Source organism: Vombatus ursinus, unplaced genomic scaffold (genome assembly GCF_900497805.2).
Source record: "Vombatus ursinus unplaced genomic scaffold, bare-nosed wombat genome assembly UNPS02014926.1, whole genome shotgun sequence".
Lineage (NCBI taxonomy): Eukaryota > Metazoa > Chordata > Mammalia > Diprotodontia > Vombatidae > Vombatus > Vombatus ursinus.
The window spans coordinates 6022777-6035306 of NW_020954704.1; the positions used below are offsets into that span (position 1 = coordinate 6022777).

The 12530-nt window shown below is 42.1% G+C and overlaps 1 protein-coding gene across 12 annotated transcripts in view; it reads right to left on the reverse strand.

The window, feature by feature from the left end:
- The window catches only part of PLEKHG3 (pleckstrin homology and RhoGEF domain containing G3), a 52374-nt gene that overhangs the window by 17549 nt on the left and 22295 nt on the right, over positions 1–12530 (reverse strand). For 2 of the 12 annotated variants that reach the window (XM_027843734.1, XM_027843738.1), the window contains one exon: positions 7160–7208. The exons of the other annotated variants lie outside the window; for them this stretch is intronic. The gene's annotated coding sequence lies outside the window, so the exon portion shown is untranslated. The remainder of the gene's footprint in view (positions 1–7159; positions 7209–12530) is intronic. 12 annotated transcript variants of the gene reach the window in all.

The window sequence follows — 12530 nt, forward strand, 5'->3', positions numbered from 1 at the left end:
CTGATGAGGGGTGAATAACAAGGCTGATAAGTTAATACATTTTTACTTGACAGATTAGTCCTGGGGAAGCCCTAAAGGGTTTGAATTTCCATCCACAGTTATCCCTTCCATATCACAACTTCCCTCATTGTGGTTTCAGTGTATCATGGGTCAGCATAAGAAATTAAATGGGGGAGTTTTGCGGAAGGCACAGACAACATGTGAAGGCCAGGAATTAACACAGAACCTATGGCCAAATACTTAACCCAAATTTTACAATAAGATACTGTAAATACCCGCTAAAAGAAAAAGTTCAGACTTCTTCTCTGGTAGGAAGGGAAGGCCAAAAAATTTTGCACAGATTTTCCAGATCATAAGGGTGCTGCACCCCTAACCTCCACAATGTGGAAGGGATAACATACTTCAGAAGGAAATAGAGGGACCCCAAGTCCATCAAATAGTTTATGAATGCTTTCCTAAACAAAACATGGTTATCAAAGACTATTAATTGGGTACTCATCCATAAAGTATATTGTACTGAATGCTACATAGGGAGAATTAATCAAGCATAGCCTCTGTCCTCTAGAGCTCATGATCGAAGACTGGACACAGAGGCTAACATTGATCTTTATCAGCATTGACACCTCCCTGACCCCCGGAATATATCTTGGACTCCATCTCCTCCCAGAATGCTGGATTGGCACATGTCATCTTCAGTTGTAACATACATACAGCTTATAAACTAAAGTTTCAAGACCATTAGGCTCCTTGGATTGTTTATTCTTTGAAGGGAAGTGCTCCATTATTATGGTTTAACAGAAGGAACTTGGGACTAGGACTGAAGAGAACTGGAATCTAGTCCTGACTTTGCCTTCAATGGGACATTGCATCTGTTGCTTAAGATCTTAGCATCTCAATTTTGACATCTATAAAATAAGACCACAAACTTCCCTACTCCCTCCCTCCTGTTGGATGTGAGGATCAGATGAGTTAGGGGAACACAAAAGTACTACATCAGTCAGGTCAACTTGACCCTCACTGCCATGACTATGTCCCATAAAGCTTCTACAGTAGTGATTCTCAAAGTGTGATCTTGACAGCTCTGGGGATCCCCAAGATTCCTTCAGGGGGTCCACAAGTCAAAACGGTTTTCATCATAACACTAATATATTTGAATTTCTAATATCGTAAATAGCCATAGATAACCCACATAAACAAAAACTCTTTGGATTTTTCAGAGTATAAAGGGGTCTTCAAAACAAAAAGTTTAAGAACCAATGTTCTAGAGCATCTGATGCAATGCCCTGAAAACTGATTACATAGTTAATCTTCCATTCAATTCTATACAAATTTATTAAGTGCTAACTACGTGCTCAGGTCTTCCCAACTCCAGGCCTGGAACTCTATCCACTATGCCAGAGGCCACAGTGGATAAAGCACTGGGCCTGGATTCAGGAAGACTCATTTTCATGAGTCTAAATCTGGCTTCAGACACTAGCTGGGTGACCCTGAGCAAGTCACTTAACCCTGTTTGCCTCAGTTTCCTCATCTGTAAAATGAGCTGGAGAAGGAAATGGGTAACTCCTCTGCCATCTCAGCCAAGAAAACCCCAAATGGAGTCACAAAGAGTCAGATATGACTGTAGCAACTGAACAGCAACAACATGATAGGCATTGAAACTACAAAGACAAAAGTAAAATAGTCCCAGCCCTCAAGAAGCTTACATGGTGGAGAAGGAGCACATGACATGTATACAGCTAAGTAAATGCAAAGAATATTCAAAATAAAAACAAAGCCATTTATTTCAAGAGGGAGGGAAGGGATTAAAACTTGGTGGGAGTTGAGAAAGGTTTCATGTAAGAGGTGACATCTGAGCAATGCAAGGAAACTAGAGCAATTTATGAATTGGAGAAGAGGATCTGCAGAGGAGAGATGGAGGGCCATCTGTGCAAAGACAGGAGACAGAAAGTTAGGTCCTCTGAAGAGCTAGCTGACCAGCCTGACTGGAACAAAGTCCAATAGGAAGAGGCAATATGATATTACTAGAAAGATAAATAGGAGGTGGATTGTAGAGTGCCTTAAATACTAGGCTGAGGATTTTATGTTTCTTTATCTTGGTAGTGATTGGGGATAAGACATAAAAAGTGCCAAAAAGACCTAATAAGAAGATCTAATAAACCAGAATCCAGTCTATTTCTTTTCCCACTCAGGGCCGGCATTGCCTGAGCACAGCCACCTCATCACCATAAACTCAACAGTTTTGAATAAATGGGAAAAGCACAGGATGAAGGATATCAAAATTCATAGAAGCATAGATTGAAAGCTGGAAGGGACCTCAGATGCCGTCCAACCCCTTTGTTTTTACAGACGAAGAAACTAAGACCTATAAAGATTATAATCCTATAAAGGTTATGAGACTTAAGTAGCAAATGGCAGGGGCAGAATTTGAACCCAGACCCAGCTCTTTCCATTACATAATACTACCTCCCACATAGATGTTAACGTCTTCATTTATTGAAGGCATAAGACTTCAGAGCAAAGGTCTCTTGTGTCTAGATTATGGCACCTGGTATTATGGAAACAGATCTTATGGCTTATAATTCAGGGCACTATATCAGATGCTCTAGAACAGTTGTCTTAGGACCCCTTTACCCTCTGAAAAACCAAGGACTCCTCCAAAAAGCTTTTGTTTATGTGGGTTATCCGTGGATTTTTACCATGTTAGAAATTCAAACATATTAGTATTATGATGAAATATTAGCATTATGAGTGGTCAACCTAATGCATTGGCACTTCCCGAATGAAATCTTCTGGTGCTCATATTTCTGAAGGATACATAGTATAGGAAAATAAGATTCCCCCGCCATCCAGTTCACACACACACACACACACACACACACACACACTCTCACACTATCCACACAATGAATTGTTCAAGGATCTGAGATTTTTTCACTGTAAGTACTGTCTCCTCTGATGAAAATCTCAATATTAGTTAGACCTTAGGAGATAGGTTTTCATGAGTTGCAGTGGCCAAAAAAGAAAAGAGCCAAAAGGTATTACCTACTACCAATCTGGTGTCGACCACCTCAGCATTTAGCTACAGCGGTCCTAGAGCGGAAGACTAGAATGGTCTTAGAATGCTCAGAACACAGGAGGCCCTGCCAAAACTTGGGATTTGTTGGCATCAGCCCATCAGAAGCCAGGGTCACCTTCATACCACAGTGAAATATCACAGCAGTACTCTAGGCCCCACAACAAATGCTGAAATAAAAACACAAATAACTGTTAAAAGTTAACTGGCTTTCCTAGCTTGGTTGCTCCAAAGTCACCACTGACCTTCCTTTCATTCTCAGTGTCAGATTCCTTCTTCCCAAACAAGGAGAATTGGGAGGCCCTTAGAACATTTGAGGCTTCCTTCAGAACAGGGAATATTAGGGAGAGAAGCTGGGGTGGCCAGGCTGACTCCTTTCAGGATCCCCAATGTCAGAAAGTCCAGGAGGTCGCAGGACCTCCCTGAGAGACAGGCCGTGAAAGGGTGTGGTGCCAGGCTGTTTGGGTGCACTCATGCATACACAAGTGTATGTAGGCCCATGTGTCCACGTGTATGTATGACTACTGCGTCTTAGTCTTATTACTTCCATTAATCAGGTGCGTGGGCTTGGGAAAAGAACTTAACCTTCTGAGCTTTAGTTTTTTTTTTTGTGAAATAAAAGAGTGAGACCCCTAAGGCCCTTTAGCAGGAGTTTTGAACCTGGGATCCCTGATTTTTTTTAAAAAATATTTTCATAACTAAAAAAAAATTAATGAATTGATTTCCTTTGTAATCTCTATATTTTATTTTATTTATTTAAAAACTGTTCAGAGAAGGGATCCATCAAGAGTGCCAAGTAGGGAGCAAAAAAGGTCTAGAATCAGTGCTATAATGATACCACTCTAAAGACTCCTGAGTCCAAAATACAGGAAAATTCCTCAAGCCTGAGACACTACTGGGTTTCAGCAAGTCCATTTTATTATGTTTTATGGTGAAAAGAGGTCCAGCCAGGGCCTATCTGGTTGCCAGGCTGGGCATCAGGTCAGAAGCAGCTCTAGTGATAAAGCACCCATGGTCTCAGTTGAACTTTACTCACTGGTCACCAGGTGCTGCTCAGAGACAAACATGCAGTTGAAACTAAGCTTCAGAATGGAGTGGTAAGGCACTGCCATTTGAAGGAATAAGATAAGCTAATATAAGGAACCAGGCTTCCTGGAATATTCATGTGCTGGGGTCTCAGTGGTACTGATACCAGATATGCATATGCACATGCCACACCAGCCTCCCCTTCCTTCCCCCGCCACACTAAGTTCCTGAAGCTCAATGCATCCTGTTCTGAAGTTCTTTAGTGATGGCCACCCATGGTTATGTTTCAGGGTCACCTTCCCTGAACTGTACTGTCATGGGATCCCCTCACCACTACACCACAATGTCACAGCCTTTCACCACCCTCCTCCAGACCTTAAGAGTAGCAGAGTTTTAGCAGCAGTTCTCCAAGCAGAGACTGAAGCTGGAGAGAGAATCCAGAAGGCAAAACAATGTAATTTCACGCCCTTTGGTGCCACTAGAAGGCATAAGGATTCAATGAGAAATGATATAATCATTAGGAATGAACAACAGCATCTGGAGGAATCTAACCCCACTCACCCCTCACTCCCTTACTCCCAAACCCCATCTACCCTACCCTGGTGCTCTTGTCTAAGGAGCAAAGGTATGAAGCTGGGAGTGAGAAAAGAGACAAAATCTATTTGCAATTTCACCACTAATTCCTTGTGTAGTCAGTCCCTCTGCTTTTATAGATGTACATACAAAAACACGCATATACATATACACATACACACTCACAAACTGAAGATAATCCCAGAAGAAAGGTGCTAGGAAAGGACAGGAGGACCAGGAAAGGCTTCTTGCAGAAGGCAGGATTTTAGCTGAGACTTGAAGAAAACCAGGAAAGCCAAAAGGAGGAGATAAAAGGAAGGACAGAATTCCAGGCATGGGGGACAGCCAGTGAAAGTATAGTCAGGAAATGGAGTATGTTGTAAGAAGAACAGCAAAGGAAGTCCATCCTAGAATCGTAGGGTCCATGGAGGAGAATGAAGTGAGAAAACTGGAAAGGTAAGAAAGGACTAGGTTACAAAGGACTTTAAAAGACAAACAGAATTGAGTGGTCAATGTGTTCATTTGTTTGGCTTCAGTCTACCTCTATGAATGAACGAATGAATGAAAAAAAGCATTAAATGCTTACTGAGTACTTACTGGGTAAGGAAGTAGGATAATTGGAAATGACAAATGATACCAAAAGAAAAAAAAAAGACCACCAATAAAACATTCCCTCCCAAAATTAGCAGTGAAGACTATATGTAACCAGGTCTTCTAGACTCTTTCCGTGACAGCTTGCTGCCTCCTAAGAGACCCCTGGGAGGATTAACAAAATGATGTCAGTAATGGCACTCTGAGCTCCCCACAATGTCCCTTGAGAAATGTAGCAGTGCTACATTTTATTCCACTCTCAAAGGAACCATTAAATTAACTTTTCCCTGCCTTTCTAAAGAGGTTGCTAGCAACTTAATACCGAGTCATCCGAGCACAAAGCAAGACAAAAACACGAGATCCTCCCCTGCCCTTAACCCTTGACCAAATAAGAATGGATCTTTGCTGTGGTTCAAAGCTCACTGCCCAGAGTCTACTGGTATCCATTCCTTCTTATCCCCCATATGAGGGCTCATCCAGAATAACAGAGATACAGAGATCCATAACCCAAAAAACTCTTCTCCAAAGAAGGCCTCTTTGATGACCTCTAGGTTGCACCCTGGGGACAGTCTACTCCTAAGGGACAGCTAAATGAAAAAGGCAAGAGTTTATAAAGGATCCCTTAGGAACCTAGGTGGCAGCCTTTAAAAAAAAAAGGATTAGAACAGCTATAACTCCCACAATTAGGGCCCAATGATGCGCAGACTGATCCTTTCTAAGAAGATCTTTAGCCTCAGAGTTGATATTTAGCCAGCCAACTTCAAGTAGGTGCATAAGGAGCTCAGGTATAGGAAAAACCTATTTTTATCATCAGAACTATTTCCACTCCTTTTCTGTACCCTCTGGTTCAGTTTAGGGGTATTCCTCCATGTAGATCAAGCTCAATTTTGACAGCAATGCCCATTTCAGTACCTGGGAAGATGCCAGAGGAAGAGAGAACCTGGGAGGTTTCCTTTGATTCCCAATGAGCCCCAATACAGCCCAAGCTGAGTGGGAATTCCTAGACCCCTGAGAGATTGGAGCTTTTCAAAAAATAATATTTTATTTTTTCCCCCAATTACATGTTAAAATAATTTTCAAACTTTTTTTTTAAAGACTTGATTTTCAAATTCTATTTCTCCCACCGTCACTTCCCTCCCCACTCCCTGAAGTGATAAGCAATCCAATTTAGTTTATAGATGCACAATCATGTAATACATTTCCATATTAGTCATTTTGTACAAGAAAGAAAAAAAGAAAGAGAAAGGAAGAAAGAAAGAAGGAAAGAAAGAAAGAAGGAAGGAAGGATGGAAGGAAGGAAGGAAGGAAGGAAAGAAAGAAAGCATGCTTCAGTCTGAGTCCAGCATCTCAAACCATATACCAAGATAAGGTCAAAATGGGTACATGATTTACACATAAAGATTGGAGCTTTTGACATGTCTTTTTTCTGGTCTTACTCCCCTCCACATACTCTACAGTCCAGGCCACCTTGCTTTCCCTTCCACAAGACATGCCATCCTTCTACTCTGAGTATTTCCACTGGCTGTTTTCCACGCCTGAAATTCTTTCCTTTCTCATTGCCATCTCCTCCTGGAGGCTTTTCTAACTTCCTTCAACTCTCAGCTAAAACCCCACTTTCTGCAAGAAGCATTTTCCTGTCCTCCTTAATCTTAGTGCCTTCCCTCTGAGATCATCTCCAAAGTTACCCTGTATATATCGTTTGTACATAACTGTGCATGTTGTCTTCTCCACTAGATATGTGAGCTCCTTGAAGGGAGGGACTATTTTTGTCTTTCTTTGTGTTCCCAACACTTAGCATAGTACCTGACCACGTAAGTGCTTAATAAATGCTTAACTTGCTTGCAATTGACTCATCTCACAAAGGAGCCTATAATTAAGATTGCCTAGTTCACTTACCAGCTCTGCTACTGAAGAATGACCTGGAACTTGTCAGTTACTTTCCTAGCTAAAACATAACAAAAACATAATCACAATCCTATGATAATGACACTATTTTAGTATAAAAGATGTTATCCTAGGTCAAATGAGAATTAGAGAAAAAAAAACCAGTCTTAATAAACTGCCATTTTAAAAATAGCTGCTAGGATTCAATTCCAATGACTTCTAGTCCCCCAAAGACTTAAATCACAACCATTACTCTGAAATAATATTACAGCTAGAATTTGTATAGCACCTTAAAGTTTACAAAGCACTTTATGTATTTTATTTCATTTGACCCTTACAACAGCTCTGTAATGTAGGTGCTATTATTATCACTATTATTATCATCCCCATTTTATAGATAAGAAAACTGAGACTGAACAAGGTTAACAAACTTACCCCTCAGTCACATAGCTAATAAGTGCCTGAGGCAAAATTTGTACTCACCATCTTCCTGACTTGCAGCCCAACACTACTGCATCATCTAGGTGCCTGTAATAATGCTGAGAGCCAGGAAGACCTGGGTTCAAACTCTGCTGCAGACACTTATTAGCTGTGTGACCCTAGTTGAATCCCTTAACCTCTCTTGAGCCTTGATTTCTCCAAATCAAATGCACCTTTGTATATAAAGAATTTTGAAATCTCTAAGGTGGTATAACTATTATTTTTTTTTTAATCATCATCATCATCAAACCTCCACTGGAGGAGCCCTAAGTATTCCCTCCCTGGGAGGGGCAACCATACTTCTTCTCATGTGACAAGCATCTGATTACATGAGAACATCTTTTGTTTACTGTTATAATTAATATTATTACAATACAACCAGCCATTTCCTATAAGGATTTCAAAGTCCTTTGCTGACATCTCGTAGGATCAAAGTTACGGAAAGGACCTTAGAAGTCACCTATCTAGTCCATATTTTATTTTACAGATGAGGAAAGTGAGGCTCAGGGTGGTTGTGACTTGTCCAAGGTCACACAGGTAGTGTCAGAGGTGGGATTTGAATTTAGGTCCTCGAACTTTAAAGCCTATGCTCTTTCTAACTGATGTACCTAAGCCTCCCAGACAATCCTAGCCCCAAGAAGAGTCAGGGTCATTCCATTTGAGAAAGGAAATGGTCATTTATCTGGTCAGGCTCACAATAAAGGACCCATGCCCTTCAACTCTCAGCTCTATACCTTCTCCTCAGTTACCTTGGAGTATATCACCTTCCACCGGGGGAATGGAAAAAGGAACAAGTGTTTGTTAAGTGCATACTATGTGACAGGAAGGCAGTGACAATCAGAAGCTCAACCTGTTGGTAGTGACTCCTGGTCATCTCTGTCTGCTCTAGATTCTGTTGTTGTTATTCAGTCATTTCAGTCATGTCTGACTCCTCATGGCCCCCTTTGGGGTTTTCTTGGCAAAGACACTGGAGTGGTTTTGCCATTTCCTTTTCCAGTTCATTTTACAGATGAGGAAACTAAGGCAAATAGGGTTAAGTGACTTGCCCAGGATCACACAGCTAAGAAGTGTCTGAGGCCAACCACCTAGCAGCCCACTCTATACTCTACGGCATCTCATAACTTGCTCTTCAGCCCCTGGATCTCCATCCTCTGGGGAGGGGCCCATGAGTTCAGTCTCAAGCTCTCCTAAATTCTCTCCGCCCTGTTGCCTCTTCCAGTTTACTGGCCTCTGAAAAACCACTATCTCCACACTATTTATTTGTGAAGCCCACTAACCATTTTTTAGAGCTTATACTGGATAAAACTCCCTACAATTTTGGGTTAAATACCTCCTCTCTTTGATGGAAGCAAAGGGAAGCAACTGACAAATATGCCTTTTAATTGGTGGGGAGAGTGGAACCCAGTATCTTTTATTTCTTTGGGAGTTTTAACCATTAAAGTCTTTGTCACTGAGATTTGATGACCTCCACCCCTTCCTTTTTGACTGAGGTTCAAGCTTGGCTCTATGTGTACCCTCCCAGAAGAGTCCTGGTGTGTGTGTGTGTGTGTGTGTGTGTGTGTGTGTGTGTGTGTGTGTACTGTGGCTGTGGGGAAGAGCTGGTTTTCAGAATGTCTCTCTGACATGGGAATGGGGAAGTTGGTAATGAAGCCTGCTAAAGTCCATAGAGGAAGAAATTGGCTGAGTTTGTGGGAGCTGGCTTAACTTTTACCACTGGGGAATGTGGCATTTGGAGCCACATATATACACATAAACATATACAGTATATAGGCTGTCACTAGGATCAACATATACCCAACTAAGGCCAAATTCTCATTCATTCAGTCAATAATCTTTTATTAAGCACTTACTATGTACCAGGTACTGGCTACTAGGTGCTGGGGATACAGAGACAAAAACAAACAATCCCACCTTCAAAGAGCTTATTATTCTAGTTCGGGAAATAATATATCACAGGGACTACTGGATGCTGTTGGTCCCAGAGTCAGGAAGATCTGAGTTCAAATCTTCCTCACACATTTACTTCGTGTGTGACTTTGGGCAAATAACAACCTCTGTGGGACTCAGTTTCCTCATCTGTAAAACAGGAATAAGAGCAGCTACCTTACAGAATTATTGTGAGTACCAAATGAGATAACATATAAAGTGCTTTGCTAACCTTAAAGTACTATATAAATCCTAGTTATTAAATATAATTATTATGTATAAGTAAACAGAGAACATAATATAAAATAATGTCCTCCTCAACTTATCTCTTCTTTTCCCTGTCTCTCCATCCCCCCCCCACCACAAACATGTTGGCTTTCTTATCCAACTAGGCTTGGAACCCCCTAGTATCAAGGAAAAAAGTTTCACTAGCTCTAAACCAACTTAATAGCTTCCTAGGTCCTGGAACTATACCTGCCAAACTCACTCAATCCCAGAGTTAGTGAGAAATCAGATCCACTAGATTATCCTTTAGAGGCCTATACTGACTGTCCTGAGGAAGTCTCAAGAGTCAGAAGCACCCTGGGGTCAAGAAAGAAGCAAGGGACAGTGGGAAGAGTAAAGGCAGCAAGGGGGTGGGAATGCCTCTCTGTTGCTCCTCTGTGCCAGCAGCCAAAGGAGCTCCGAGGATTCCCCAGTAAACCCTTTGGCGGCTCAGCACAAATGGGCTAAAGTGCGGAGGAGGCTGACGTCATCCCCTCACCTACAAGCCACTCAACCCCACACCCAAGCAGCGGAAATCAGCGCCACACCCACCTGTCTGCTCTCATGGAACATGAAGGGAGAAAGGGGAATTCCCCCCCTCCCCCAGGCTCCAAATGCCACATTCCCCCGTGGTAAAAGTTAAGCCAGTTCCCACAAACTCAACCAATTTCTCCCTCTACAGACTTTAGCAGGCTTCATTACAAACTTTCCCATTCCCATGTCGGAAAGACGTTGTGAAAACCAGCCCTTCCTCACAGTCACAGCCCTTTCCCTTTCTGTACTTTTGGATTCTCCTTAGGTATGTCAGTTGGGGGGCAGCTAGGTGGCGCAGTGGATAGAACACCAGCACTGAAATCAGGAGGACCTGAGTTCAAATGCGGCCTCAGACCAAACACTTGACACTTACTAGCTGTGTGACCCTGGGCAAGTCACTTAACCCCAATTGCCTAAAACAAAAAAAACCAAACAAACAAAAAAAAGGAATGCCAGTTGACTTGCAGTAGGGCCAAAGAAATGAGGTTAAAAAAAGGGATAGAGCAGTATGCTGACCTCAACACAGGGATCCCCAAGTGCACTATTGAAAATCACTTCTTCTCCTCTGATCTCCAATACTTCACCAGTCCCACTTCATATTTTGTGTTCCTTCCCATAAACTCATGTTCTGGGCAGGTGCCCAGTTCTCTCATCTGCCCAGTGTCAAATGCCCACTACCATCCCCCATTTTTCCCCCACAGCTCTCTTTAACCCAGCAAGTGACTGAAAAGAGGCTGCCCATAGTTAAGAAAAAGAAAGGCACAGCCTGCATGTGCCAAGAGGATGACAAATTTAAGGGTGCATTTGGAGTCTTTCCTATAGCTAAAGGACAGGCTTATTTAGACAGGTTTCTTATGACTGGGTTTTGGGCTCTTTTCCCTTAATAGTGTCTCTTCATACTAAGGCATCCATTTTCTGCCTGATTTTCACAGGCATTGACACCCTAAAAAGGGTGTGAACTGTTCCCTGGGGAGGTGACTTTCAGGCTCAGTTTGAGCAATGTGACTGTCACCATAGGAGTGTGTGCAAACAATGTGACCAGGCAGAGTTTTTGTGACAGGCAAGCCCAAGCCATCTCAAATTCACTGAAAAATACATGCCTCCATCCTGTGGAAATGTTTTACCTCCCATGCTAGAACAACAAGGGGTCTCACAGTTAGAGGACAGGTCCATCTCCTTTTCAGGACTTAAACTGCAGGGCAGGAGGAGAGGGGGTGGAGAGAATGATGTGTGGCAACCCCAGCCAATTTTGCTACTAGAGGATAGCATCCACCAGAGAAGTGAAGATAAGGAAGAGTAACCACAAAATTCTGCTCCCTACTAAAAATCCAGGAAAGTCCCTTATCCCTCATGGAGGAACCTGCACTTGGTTTCCTGGTATTTCTGTTCTTCAAGAAAACCTGGATGTGTCCTTTGGAGCCTTAATTCCACTGGGCTCATTTGTGATATGATCATACTTGTTCCCCCTTGGTAGATTCCCCCTTCTCTCTGCCTATCTGATTATGTCAGTATTTCTCAGGTCCAGCTTAAGTCCCCATTTTTGCAAGAAGACCTTTATCCAATGCGAGACTATGAGTATAGAATATTTCATATATTGTCAGATTTGGTTAATGTGTTGGTTAGTTTTGCTGAACCACTTTTTTTTTAAACCATTTTTTGTTACAAAAGATGGCTCACTGGGTATAGAATAAAGGAGTCATATTCTCAGAAATGAAGGTGATGGGAAAACAAAAAATATCAATAATTTTTAAAAGGCCTTTTTGCAATCAATCCAAGGATCTCTGCTTTTGTAAATTCTAGTTGCTTATTATTCTAGTGCTTAATCACATCTAATTTTCCAAACCAGATGGTGAGCTCTCTAAGGGGTGGGGCTGTCTTACTTAACATTTCCTTTATATCTTCCTCCAACGTTGCACAATACAATACCTGTGGAATGAATTGCAGCTCTCTTATCACCTTTGTGGTCAAAGAAAGGGTGAAATGGGGGTCCAAAGTACCACTGGAGATCCACATCAGTTCCCCTAGCCAGGAAGTGAATTTCCACTATAGTGTCATTAGCCAATGTCAGTGAGCTTCCAACCAGCCAGAAAGGGCCCAGGAGAAATGGCTACGCATTTACCTCAGCAACTAATCATTTAGCCTGGACCATAAGTAGGCAGGACTATGGAGAGCAATCTGG